A 14,113-nucleotide genomic window follows, 5' to 3' on the forward strand; every position below is an offset into this window, starting at 1 on the left:
CTCTACCTGCCTTGGATATCTTCACACTCACATAGCCTTTGACACCAAAGCCTGAAATGCTACATAGGATGGAACTTTAGCAAAGGTCACCTTCTTCCAAAATGTATTTGAATCTGTGACAACCAGCTTTGAAATCTGCTGATCTGATTGTCCAGATAGGAAGGAAATTCGGAGTCCAAGTGCTGGCTTTGTAACTCCTCTGCTGGGAGATGCTGAGTGAGTTACTGCATTGGTCTGAGCCCCTCCATGCAGTAAAATGGAAGTTGTGAATCTTTATTAGTATCTGTGATATGTCCTGGAATGCTGTTCACTTAGCATCACGAGTAGTGTTAAATGGTATTAAATGTAATTTCTTTCAAAGCTACAGAGTAAAAAGTAGCTATGATGCAAATTATTTGCTTCCTTATTTTCACATGTGCGAAGTTAGGCAGAGAACACTGAAGGACAGAAAATTTGAAGGCACCCAGCTAAGAAGTGTCTAAAAATACTAACGTACATCAAAACCAGCTGACTGGGAGGAAGGCATAAAAAAGATACATAACCCTAGAGAGATGCAGATAATCTGCCCCCCCATATTAATCATACTGGGAACCATGGTATTTCATACCTTCTCCCCAGTATTTCTGCTAATATCAATTACAACAATTGTGGATATTCTTGCTATTCTTGGTCAAAGAGCTGATCTCTGTCTGACACTTTGGGCTTCAGTGACTTTCTGTATGGCAAGTTCCACAGTTTAATGACCTGCAGCCATTCCCCACCTTGGTCGCAGGCATCACCACTACACATTGCACTGGTGAAACACCACTGCACAGCACCATCAGGCTGGCTCGTGGACAGAATTGTTACCCTGGAGTCTGAGCTAACAGCATAGAAGGGTTTTGATATCAGGTCCAAGCCCTGAGCCTCAATTCTGTATTGAACGGAGAGCTAAGCTGGCTGTGGTCCTCAGGAGAAGAGAGAAACATCAGTCGTCACTTCAGATCACCGATCCTAAAATTAATTCTTAGTATTTTGCTGCCCACACTAGATAATCACTATTATCTAGTATACAGAATTTGCCATTAAACATATTACAATTCTGTTGCTTGTGTGAGTCACAGCAGAAACCATCTGCCCCACAAAACCAGCACTAATCTGTAGGAGTAAAAGCAATAAAACTGGACCTCAGTCACAGTGGTTAGCAGTTACGACCCCCCTTGAACAGACTGTCCCCTCTGAACAATTATTCCTTTAACTCGCTTAAACTCCTCCTCTGACCTACAAGGAGGCAATATGAGCAATTATGCTACAAGTAACCAGCTCAGGTTGCCTTGGCAAGGTTTTTACTAACATGTTAATAAGATAAAAAGCGGCAAAGATACACAGCAGACCCCTGCCTGCCTTTGCTCTCACACTGTCACGATCTGCTTCCTTTCCAATAGCTTCATGTGCCCGCGCAGCAGCTCAGGCCATCGTCTTGCGCAACACTGATCGCTGAGAGCGAGAGCAGCTCTGCATTTGCAGCTGGGCAAGGGAATGAATCGGTGGAGGGAGGACTGCCCACCGCTGCCATCCCGACTTGGCTTGCAACAGGACTAGCAAAGGTGATGGGAGAGGTTGCTCTTTTCCCACTGAAATGGCTCCACTCCAAAATGCACACTCCAAAATACCTCCTCCTCCATTGCTTCGAGCCAGTCAGATGAGAGCCTTCCCCAGCAAACTTTTAGGTTCCCACCATCTATCACTTCTTGTGAGCATGAGAGCAGCCGTGAGTACACTACACCTCTCAGCATTATCCTCACACAGGAGGATATTCCCCAACAGGGAGGGGATTTAAGCTGTCGGTCTGGAGTTCAGGCTGGAGGATACTGGATGTGTGTTCAGAGCCTACTTGGGGATAGTTTTTCAACTCCCAGAGAAAGAATAGCATTGTAACCAAGAAACTACTGCTGACATTAACATCAAAGATAAGGGGGGTTCCTGCCAAACCATTTGTTGGAAGGGACAGGCCAGGGAACCGAGATGAACTTGTCTGTGCCAGGTGCTTGCAAACCAACCCTTCCTTGGTGCCAGGGTAAAACAAAACCCAAGAACTCCGCCACCCCAGGAATTTCTTAAAACTTATAAACCCAACCAACTGCAGAAGTTTTAAAACCATACTCAATACTCAGATTACCCCAATCACACAAACCAGCAGCGAATCCGGCTTTTATTGCTCAAGTGGAACAAAACTTCAAGAGATAAAAACACAATTTGTGGGTGTTCCCTTCACCCGCTGACAGATGTAACACAGCTATTTTGAAACCACTTGTAAATGCCTTTTAAAAAAAAAAAAAAAAAAAAAAGTATGTTATGAAGCCTGCCAAGAGAAGTATTTTGTGTGTTTATTTAATTTTTACTATTTTTTTAACTTGAAGAGTAAGGAATAAACTTTTATTCTCTTACAGGGTAAACATCACATCTCAGGGCACTCTGCTGTATTCTCGCTGGCTAAACAGCCACCGCAGTTCCTGCCTTGCTTAACAATTAGGTGCTATTAGTCCTCAAAGGTGCTCCGACAGCATCCAGCTTCATCAACACTGTTGTGTGCACGCATACGCGCACATTTGATGTACTGCTTTATAATGCAAACCATATTTTTTTTTTTTTTCCCAAAAATGTAGTATATTTTTAAACTTTTCAGCACGGTGAAAACGGATATCTTCTGACCTTAAAATCCAAAGAGCATGTTCAAACCCACAAGAGGAACTAATTTGGGGCATTTGATTTATGGCTGAAATTTCAATTTGAATTTGTTTTAAGTGTAATCACAAACTGAAAGTCTGGCAGCTGGGTGTTTTTCAGAAAATAAATAAAAATATTCAGTGTGTGTCTGCATTCTAGAGAGAGCATTTTACAAGCCCAGTCCTGTAGTGGGAACAGATGTAGCTAGGACATTAATTTGTTATACAGGTACAACGTGCGAATGGAAGCATATGAGAGAGAGTGTGCGTGTACGACTGTGCCTGTGCACGCGTGCATGCGTGTATGTTATGTGCCTGTATCCGAGAGACAGAGAGGCTGACTTTGGGGTGTTTTTTTTTGAAAGTGAGAGAACAAGAGCAAAAGGGGTAGTGGCCAAGGAGGCATGGGGGGATTACAAGGATTTAGGTCTTTAAACTGCAGACCACCTAACAAGATCACTCTGAAATGCCACTAATTTCAGTTAAGGCCACAGACCTCCCTTCCTCTGCCCTCCCTCTCTCCCCCATTGTAAACAACTAATCCCAGCAGAAAACAACAGAGAGCAAAATGTACACACATTCTGCAACATTCCAGGTCCTTCTTTATCTTTTATTTATTTTTCTAAAAGGTCAGCGTATGTATGGAGGGAGGGGGGAGGGGAAGAAAGCCAAAAAACCTCAAGTCCATCTCTTGTGTGGGCTTGAAGGAAGCTGGGAGAAAGCAAAGTCCAAGAGCACACAATATGGAGCTTTTATAGCACAGCAATTCCTGGACTCAGCTTACTTTCCCCTCCCTCTATTTGTGGCAAAGTCACATAGCTTTAAACCAAAGGACAGGGTGGTCGATTACATCTGAAAGAAATGTAAAGAATTGAGAAAGAATTCCATCTCCTGTCGAAATTATAAATAAGGAAGTATTAGTCCCAGAGACAGGCTGATTTACACAGCCCTGGAACTGCTGACTTTCAGCCTGAGTATCAGTCTATAAATCAAACTTTTAAATCAAGTGTGTCAATCGCTGCAGCACTGCAATACTTAGAAAAAGCAAGGCACCTACCACTGAAAGCAGGAAGATTGCCAGGGGACTGAGGTGCCGTACCCGTCTTAATTTTCTAAAGTGTAAATCTGAGATCAAACATCCTTTGGGGGAACGGGAAATCAAAATACGCAGTGCTCAGCACACCGGGAGCAGGCTGCAGGAGTCCAAGACACAACCCCCTAATTACAGGCTACCCACTGATTATTTAGGACTCTGTGATTAAAGTGATGAACGCTCCTGGGAGAAAGGGGCTTAAGTAACTGAGGTCAAGACCTCAACTGCGGCTCTCGCCCTAGTTGTGCAAGCTTAGGAAGGTATGAATGTCACAGGTTTGCCTTACAGCAAATCTCCTGAAATGCCAATGGAAGTTATCCAGGTCTGCTAGTTTAATCCAATTGTGCCAAAACTCCAACATAATCTCTGTTGGGCAGCAAAGCAAATGAGGTGTCTAAAATGTAACGCTTAAAATTATACGCTCATGAGGAAGAAAGAGCCTGGAGCACACAGCTTAGGACAGCTTGTTGGTACTGCTCCGCCACGGCAAGAAGTTGGGCCTCTTGCTCTTCCAGATGAGCTACAGAATGGAGAGACCAATTCAGGAGTTAAAGGCAAAGGGTGACGTGCCTCGGCAGCTACTTTGCTGACGGAGGGGTAACAGCTGTGGATTCTCCTGCGAGCAACATCCCATCCTGCCCTGACCAAGAAGATAACAGCCACAACAGGCACCTTAATAACACTGAGAAGTGGCAAGAAGGCAGGTAGAGCTCTAAAACCTACCAGCAACCCCTGAAGGAATCCCCCATCAGCTAGTGAGTCGGTGGCTGGGACACATGATCACAGGGGTGAGGCACAAAGACCATGGGAAAACAGGGAAGAGGCAAAACACTACCAGGAAACTTGAGAACCCAAAATGTTGCCTTCACCAACACTCCTTACACACTGATACATTTTTATACCAACACACTTTTACGCACTAACAAGTGAACTCAGGGCACGGTGATTCTCACATTATACACTCAAGCAAATACCAAACACTACAATAGATGCCAGCAGTACGTGCTATAATTTATAGATACATTTCAAAGCAAGCATTCTCAAGTGAATTCGGGCTTTGATCTCCAGTTCTTCCCCTTGGGGGTAACAAAATCATTCTACCAACCCCCCTAAATTCTTCACCCGTCTCTGAGGGTGTTTTTGCTAAGGAACTTGTTTCATGTCTCTTTTCTAGCCAAGCTCATCACTGTGGTATGGCTCCTTTACACTTCTTCCCCACACCCTAAACATTTTGCATTACATATTGCATTTACTTGCCAGCACTCGTATTTTCCAGTGAAAGTTCAACTGACCTTAAAGGATTGCCTCAAACCTACCTTAATGTGTTTTATTAAGTGAAACTTAGGCTGCCGGGGGAGGTCGCCTGGAAGGTTGTGCCTCACCTCTGAAACTTCAGTTAAATCCAGCTGATCTTGGAAAAAACAAATTGGTGGCCTTTTATGTAGCTACAAGCTTGGTTTTGCACACTTCAGCAAAAGTATGCTGCAAGAAGCCCCACACGTAGGAAAACTGACCTCCCTCTGGATTCTCTGTTACAGAGCGGGAGGGCCATGTCCTACACGATTTTACAGACACTCAGCTGATGTCCAGGAAAAGCTATCAATCTCTATGTGAAGGTAGCAAAGCAGAAAAATTATGTTTGCTCCCATCTCTGGGTTTGCTTTACTTTCCCGCTAGCTGGCACGGTCTGACTGGCACACACAGTTTCTCTGGGGTTTTTCAAGGGCAAGTGTGGGTTGAGAGCTGTAGCCCTCCACAGGACATAATTAGTTAAATCAGCTTCTGTATCATATGGGCTAGGTTGACAAGGAAAATGATTTTCTAAATGTCATCCTTACAAACTGAGCCTGGCTTCTTAGGGCCAAGCTGAAGTTGTTCAACCCCACAGTCCCCTTAGGAACTTACAGGTATGATTCTGGCATTCTTCCTTTTCCATACTTAGGTTGGGGAAGATTTTCAAGAGATTCCCACCAAAACCCAGCAGTAATCAGTTGCTTGTGAAAAATCTCCATTCTCTTCAATTAGACCCATGTGGCTAGCAGGAGGCAGAAGCTTATTTATATAACTCTGAAGTCAGACATAACCCTGGCCACCTGAAGAAGCAGATCAGCAGAATGAGAGATATTTTAAAATGCCACTTTTCAGAGCTAATCTGTACTTTAAGTTCAACATTTGATGTACAAGATGTTTGGAAAATTGGGAAGAGCTCCCTGCATTATCAGGGAAACATCTGCATCTGAGATTAAAGAATAGGTGATTTATTTAAGACAGACTGATGTACCAGGAAGCTAGCCAGAAGAAAACTATGTTTTGAGGAGCTGCTAGTAATAATGGTTCAGACATTCACAAGATAATAGGTACTACATGAGAAATATCCTACATACATTAGATACAGTAGAGTTTGACTTCAGTTGAAAGTAACTGAAAACTAGCTCTGCAAGTAGCTCAACTGCTTCCTGCTCACTGGCTTCCTAGTTTGCCTTCTCTTCTTCAATTTATCTTCCTGAAAGCAAACTCTCTTGGCCAGAGGTTGTCTCTGTTCAATATCTTATATAGCATGTGCGTTGCATTACATAGTAGAATGAAAATTATTTGGTCCCTGACCAAAAAATTTACAGTATAAAACTGAGAGGTGTGACAGAAAGGACAGAGTGTAATTGCTACATAATCAAGAGAAGTAGGATCCCTTTTACAGGCAAGGACTGTACCTAGCTTTCTTCATATATTCATGCTTATCCATATCCATGATATACTTTACCTGTATACACACTTTGTCCATGTATTTAAGCTGAGCATATGCTTTTTCTGAATCAAGTTCTCACTTTTCATGTGCTTTCTGTGATATCTATTCTAAACTCTTTCTTCTTTCTAGGGCTAGCACAGGGCAGGGGGGGAGATTGGTGGTATGAGACTAAGTGTCCAGCAGACAACAGACATTTTAAAAAACGGTTCAAGATACAAAATGTTTGGGAATCCCAGCATAAGCAAAACTTTATTTCCAGCTTTGCAAGCTATGGGGCTGGAAACAACTTCATCTCTTCATTCCTTCTCATGGGAGAATGTACTGTAAAATATATTTTACAATTTCAACAAAAGTTGCCTTGGCAATAGGATCATTCCTTTGTACTGCCATTATCCAAGAGGAAGAAGACTACTTATGCGCTGAACCCCTATAAACGCTCAATTCCATCCTGGTTTTAATTAGAACTTTCTTCAAACCGCTGACTGTTTCTACATCAGGTGCTGATTTGGCACTATTGAGGAAACAACCAATAAACTTCACAATCAATCTGCAGTTAGTAGTCAATCCAGCTCGGCTTGCTTGTTGTTTTCTTCCTTTATACATTTTCTCATAGAAAGTAGCAATAAATTGGAGACATGTGGTAAACTAGAATAGCCTTTAACCAGTCACATGTGGTCTCTCTCCAGTGCCCTCACTGAGTAACATTACAGCATCTGTGCCATCTACTTTCACACAGGTAGCCAGAAAAATCCAACACATAACTTACTGTCTTCATATGACAGAACAAGGAAAATGCTAGTGTTGGCTGACATAACATCTTCAGTGCTGGTCCTTCCGCCACAAATCTGGGCACTTTACTTCTTCATGCAAATTTTTAATCCAGTCTATTCTTTCTGCCCAGGGAGTCAGAACTCCCCAAGGTTTACCACATCTCCCTGTGGCACTCATCTAATTTTCCCTCTGTCCTCAATATTCACATCATCTCCCTGAAGTTTTTGTAACCCGCAGTGTTCAGTGTCACCTCCCTCACATTCCAAGTTCCCTGATGCTGCAATGCTCTGCAGTTTGCTGCCATCATGTGCAGTCTGACCCGAAACATCTGCTTGTCTTTTTAACCCCTTCCCTTTCCAAATGGTAACCATAGCAGTGTGTCATACGGGGAATTTCAGCAGTTCTTTTTCGGGTAGTATGTTTTTATGTGGTTCCAACAACATGCTGTAAGCTTCGCAAACAGAAGGAGATGAGGTTGTTGTTCAATAGGTCCGGCCCCTGCACACACACACACAGTAACCTCAGTCACATCTGCAATCGCACTCTTGGAGTTCCTGAACCAAGGCTGCCCACTGCATCAGGCTATCTGGCAACTGTCTGTGGCGAATTCCCTTCTAGAAGGAACCCTCTCCTTCTTCCACTGCTATTCCCAGTTTGGGATACAGCTTGAGGAGTTCAGCAGCGAGGAATCTTTTGAGACATCACATCAAAGTATATCCACACAATGGACACCAGGATAAAGATGCTGTTGTGCAGTCAAAGAGGGAACCTTGAAGAGTTCCAGACAGAGAACTGTTAAATGTCAGCAATGCAAATACCAGAGGAAGGTAGTATTTGCCCGTCAGAGCTTGCAATTCTACATCCTACAAATTACACCTGTGCTGGCAAGCCCATGTGCCATACAAAGGATCTCTGACCACAGACTATAAAACACTCAGGAACAGAGATGTGTCTCTATACATTACAAATGGAAATAGGGAGACCAAATGGAACATTGGAACAGCTTCCTGAGGTGGCCAATAGACCTCGAATTGTTCCTGACTTTCAGATGAAGATCACCCTCTTCTAAAGTCAAGAGCTGCTGAGTTCAATTCAGCGGGTACTGCCTAAAATTCTCTGGACTGTGCCAGGCAGATGACCAGACATTTAATTTATCTTTTCCACTGTCCAAAAGCAATTATCCCCACTCAGCAGTTTTTCTGGTAAAATTAAAGGTGAGACAGGTTAAGCTTCCTTGGTTACTCTCTGAAGATTTGGTATTTCCCAGCTGTGGAAGTGAAATCTTGATGCGAATCCTGGGCTGTTTGCATTTTGCTGTCACCCCCTCTGATAATTATAGAAGCCTATTTATGATTTCCATAAAACATCATTTGAAGCAGAACACATTCCTGTATTTCCTTGAAAGAAGAAAGCAGCAAATACTTCATTTCAGAGACTAAATCTTCCACAGAGCCCCTACGGTACTAACTACCAGCATGTCAACAAGACCATTTCAAAGCATGCCTTACTGTGGACATGATATTTACCTAGGCTTTTCATGCTTGCCTCCTCAACTAACCTCTAAGTAGACCAAAGGTCAGGGTTTTTTTCCCTACTATAGTCCCACATCTTGAATTTTTCCCAGGGAAATGTTCATTTTCCACGACCAAGGAAGGCTATACTGTGCACATGACAAAATTGCCAATCTCCTTTCAGTAAGTGTATACACTGAGAAAGTTTTACTAACAAACAAGATTTCAAAATCTTTATCTGCAGGGATAGAGTAAAGGATTCAACATGCTTTTCCTGTTAATATTATTCGTAATGCTCAGAGCACTTCGGCACAAGATCCTGTATGACCAGAGCAAATAGACATTCCTGCTGCCAGAAGCTAACAAAGTAAAACTACAAGACTGGTAAAAATAAAGCCCATGTTTGAAAAAAGACCCAACAAACCAAACAAAACCCAAGTGCCAAAACAGGAATCTAGGTTTCATTTCAAGGAAGCTAAGTGTGCCTAATGAAACACAGTTATCATGCTCAGGTCAGCATAATTTATTGTGAGATTGTCTACAAGTCCCAACAGCAGTAATTTCTGTTCTATGAAGGGATCAGGGTGGAGTTAGAATCATAGAATAGTTTGGGTTGGAAGAGACTTTTAAAGACTGTCTATTTCAACCCACCTGCAGTAAGCAGGGACATCTTCAGCTACATCAGGTTGCTCGGAGCCCCATCCAACCTGACCTTGAACGTTTCCAGGGATGGGACATCAACCACCTCTCTGGACAACCTGTTCCAGTGTTTTGCTACCCTCATCATAAAGAATTTCTTCCTTATATCTAGTCTAAATCTACACTCTTTTAGTTTAAAACCATTACCCCTTGTCCTATTGCAACAGGACCTGCTAAAAAGTTTGTCCCTATCTTTCTTATAACCCTCTTTAAGTATTGGAAGGCCATAATAAGGTCTCCCCTAAGCCTTCTCCAGTCTGAACAGCCCTAGCTCTCTTAGCCTGTGTTCACAGGAAAGGCGTTCCATTCCTCAGATCATTTTCGTGGTTCTCCTCTGGTCCCACTCCAACAAGTCCATGTCTTTCCTGTGCTGAGGGCTCCAGAGCCGGACACAGCACTCCAGATTGGGTCTCACAGAGTAGAGAGTAGAGCAGGAGAATCACCTCCCTCGACCTGGTGGGCACACGTCTCTTGATGCAGCCCAGGATACAGCTGGCCTTCTGGGCTGTGAGCGCATGTTGCCAGCTCATGTCCAGCTTTCCATCCACCAGTACCCCCAAGTCGTTCTCCACAAGGCTGCTCTCAATCTGTTCATCCCCAGCCTGTCTTGATACCAGGAGTTGCTCTGATGCAGGTGCAGGACCTTGCACTTGGCCTTGTTGAACCTCATGAGGTTCAGATGGGCCCACTTCTCAAGCTTGTCCAGGTCCCTCTGGATGGCATCCCATCTCTCAGGTGTGTCAAGTGCACCACTCAGCTTGGTGTCATCTGCAAACTTGCTGAGGGTGCACACAATCCCACTTTCTATGACACTGATGAAGATATTAAACAGTACTGCTTCCAATATAGACCCCTGAGGGACACCACTTGTCACTGATTTCCATCTGGACATTGAGCCATTGACCAGTACCCTCTGGATGCGACCATCCAACCAATTCCTCATCCACCAAACAGTCCAGTCATCAAATCCATCTCTCCAATTTAGAGAGAAGATGTTGTGTGAGACCATGACAAAGGCCTTACAGAAGTCCAGACAGATGACATCCGTAGCTCTTCTTTTGTCCAGTCATGTAGTCACTCCATCATAGAAGGACACTAGGTTGGTCAGGCAGGACTTGCCCCTGGTGAAGCCACGCTGGCTGTCTCAAAACACTTCCCTGTCCTCTATGTAGCTTAGCATAACTTCTGGAAGGATCTGTTCCATGCTCTTCCCAGGCACAGAGGTAAGGCTGACAGGTCAGTAGTCCCCACGGTCTGCCTTTTTACCCTTTTTAAAAATGGGTGTGATGTTTCCTGTTTTCCAGTCACCAGGGTCTTCACCTAACCACCATGACTTTTCAAATATCATGGAGAGTGGCTTGGCAACTACATCAGCCAATTCCCTCAGGACTGTGGGATGCATCTCGTCAGGTCCCATAGACTTATATATGTTCAGGGTCCTCAAGTGGTCACAAACCCAATCTTCTCGGGTGGTGAAGACAGTGGGAAGGACTTTGCTCCCTCAGTCCCTGTTTTGCAGTCCAACCACTGGAGAGCTGTGGGAAGCGAGATTGCCAGTGAAGGCTGGGGCAAAAAAGTTGTTGAGTACCTCAGCCTTCTCCTCGTCTGTTGTTATCAGTTTGCCAGTCTTGCTCCTTAGGGTGGGTAAATCTATCAGAGACATCACTTTTAATTTGCAAATGGCACAATCTCCCTACGTGACCAGCTTCAGTCTGCCTGCTACCTTTACAGATTGCTCCTTTGCAAGTGAGCTATAATGAAGGGACTCCTGCACCAAAGACATAGCAATCCAGGTACCCTGTTGTACTGCGCATTAGTCTCTAATGCAAACAGAACAAACAGAAGGGACAGCCCCAAGCTATTACAGAGACTGAGGACACATAAAGCTACTGCAGGAGCATTCAGATATACAGAGTTTTCAAGTGACCTATAATTTCAGCTCGATTAGTAGATTTTCTCCAACTGTGTAACTCAGTGCAGTCATTTGTCACTGAGCTCTGGGGAGCCATCCAGAGGGAAACAAGAACCGTTTCCCCGATGCAGCCTGTCACCTGGGCAGTCAGCATCTCTCAGCACTTGTGCTGTTGCATAAATTACATCCCTCCCAGATTGGTCAAGTATGTCCATCACTCAGCACATATGTAATCTTCGCTATTTTATTGTCTCATTGATGGAAGAATTAGCTGCACAGTGGGAAACACATTAAGAAAGGACTACCAATTATTTGGACCATGTTACTAACTTCTTTAATCTCCTGTAATCTCTTCTAAGGGGGGATTCATATCTACTCAAATCACTTCACAGGAGACATATATAATGCAACAGAAGCCCTACACATCAGGGAAAACAAAAAACCCTGCTACTGATCCTCCAGAGTATCAAACACACCAGCCATCACTGGAGAGTGGATTGTAATTTGCAAATAGTATGCAATGGCACTGTCCAAGCTAACCCCAGTTCCCTGACCCATTCAGTTGGTAAGGTCATCATCATCTAGGTCATAACCTCTGTTTCCCCAATAATGAGCCAACCACAGCCTAACAATAGGAACCTAGTTTTCTTCTAAGCACCTTGTGGTGTTCCCATCCACCCAGAAAGAATCTATTTATGCATTTCAGAAGCCGGTATCAAATGTGGTAAGACTATTCAAAACCTTTTTCTGGTTGGGAGATGGAATTTGTGGATCTTGAAGCCACAGGAACTATGGCACAGGATCCTCAAATCACATCACAGTAAAACCATCAAGAGAAAAACTTTTTCATCTGTTTTTTTTTTTGTTGTTGTTGTTTTGTTGGGGTTTTTTTTGTTTCTTTTTTGTTTGTTTGGTTGGTTTTTTTCCTTTTTCTATATTAACATAGTGAACTGAAGCTGCTGATCACTTTTGCAGCTGAGATGGGGCAAAAAGTAATAAACCAGTAAGATTCAACACAGAGAAGCTAGAGGTGATGTAAGTGGCAAGGGAATTACCAAGGCAGTGCCATGTATGACCATAGCTTGATGAATGAACTTAGAATGTGGAGTAATTTTTGCATTTAGTTGTTCCCAGTCTCCCAACTTTCAGAAATTATTTACCCAATCTTTCTTTCTTCTCTAGGTTATCTAAACAGCTTTGTGTTTTCCACAATATGTGCCCTACTGCAGTCTTCTCAGCCTACTGCTTCAAGTTGGTATTATTGCAATGAACACTGCTGGGACTAGCCCTCAGTTATCACTCACATTTGACTACAGCATTAATATAGCAGTCCATTAGTTTCGTGGAGCTGCTCATGCCAGCATTAAAATATATATTCTTTAAATAACACAGTTTTTATCCACTTCTCAGTGCAATTTCAGAAGTTTCTAATATACATTACCTCAGATGGTGTTAAAATTGGCTTATTTGTAGGACATTTGCTATGCAACAAAAAATAAACTAGATCTGTTAAGGCACTTTATTATGCTCATTTTGACCCATATCAGCCAACACATATTGACTTTCCAATTAAAGTCCAAGATGTCTTCTAAAGCCAGTGATTAGATAAAGCCTGAGTTATTTTAGAAACACTTGGGAGGTGTTTGTAAAGAGAAGTTGTCCATTGTGGGCAGTTTAAAGCACAACCATGTATAATTTATCCACCTGTTGCAAATGGATCCATCAACATATGTAAGAATCACTGGCATTTTAACAAAAATCTATCAGGAAATTCTTCACTAAATTACAAGTAAGACTTTCAACAAAACTCAGCGGCTAGAATATTTCTGTATCTTGCTACCTGTGTATGTCAGACTTCTTACCCCTCTAATCTTAAGATTTACCATGATACAATAAGAAATACTTTGTCAGCTCAGTACCTGTGCAGATCTACATAATATGAATTACAGTATGTTTTGAAATAAAGCTTCATGGTCTACAGTCTTAAATCGGGCTGGAGAGGAATAATCACAAATTTTACTTCAGTGCATCAGTGTGCAGTAACCACGGAGCAGCTGAAGGGGGTAAACCCCTGGGACTATGAGGTTTTTCATTTAATGGGGGCTACATTGTTTTCACTGAGAGTGACTAGGGGTGATGTTGTTTTCTAGAAATTAACAAAAATGTCACCCCAAAAGTTAGTTTCTCCCTCTTAAAAAAATAACATATCACCATCTTTATGATGCTTGTGGAATTCTGTAGAATGCTGAAGATAATGACCCTGAGCTTGATTTAGGATTTAGAAGAGAATACTACTATATACCAGTGCAGACAAATACAAGCTGATTTGGGACTCTTCATAAAAATACCACTATTTACACACTTAGCTGCCTCTGTGATTTAATGGTAGAGCTGCTCACCTCAAATGCAAAACCGTACCATTATGACTATGGCATCAATTCATCAATCAAAATGACAGAAGGCCTCATGATCAAATGAGGGAGGTTCTGGTACTTCTTATGGCAGCAGTGCTTGGGATACAGCTGTACTGTACCATTTGCGATTGAACTGGAAACCAGCTATTTTCTATACTCAATGGAATTCTGATTTACGATGTGCTTGAAATTACTGTGGATTTCTATTAAAGACAAACACTTGGCAGTTAGGTACCATACTTACCTGTAATTTAGTTATGTAACA

General features: G+C 42.7%; 1 protein-coding gene across 1 annotated transcript in view; it reads right to left on the reverse strand.

Moving 5' to 3' along the window:
• The window catches only part of EIF2B3 (eukaryotic translation initiation factor 2B subunit gamma), a 102,959-nt gene that overhangs the window by 12,531 nt on the left and 76,315 nt on the right, over positions 1-14,113 (reverse strand). The gene's annotated exons all lie outside the window — the stretch shown is intronic.

Source organism: Tyto alba, unplaced genomic scaffold (genome assembly GCF_018691265.1).
Source record: "Tyto alba isolate M040663 unplaced genomic scaffold, T.alba_DEE_v4.0 Super-Scaffold_1000006, whole genome shotgun sequence".
In the NCBI taxonomy this organism is placed as follows: Eukaryota; Metazoa; Chordata; class Aves; order Strigiformes; family Tytonidae; genus Tyto; species Tyto alba.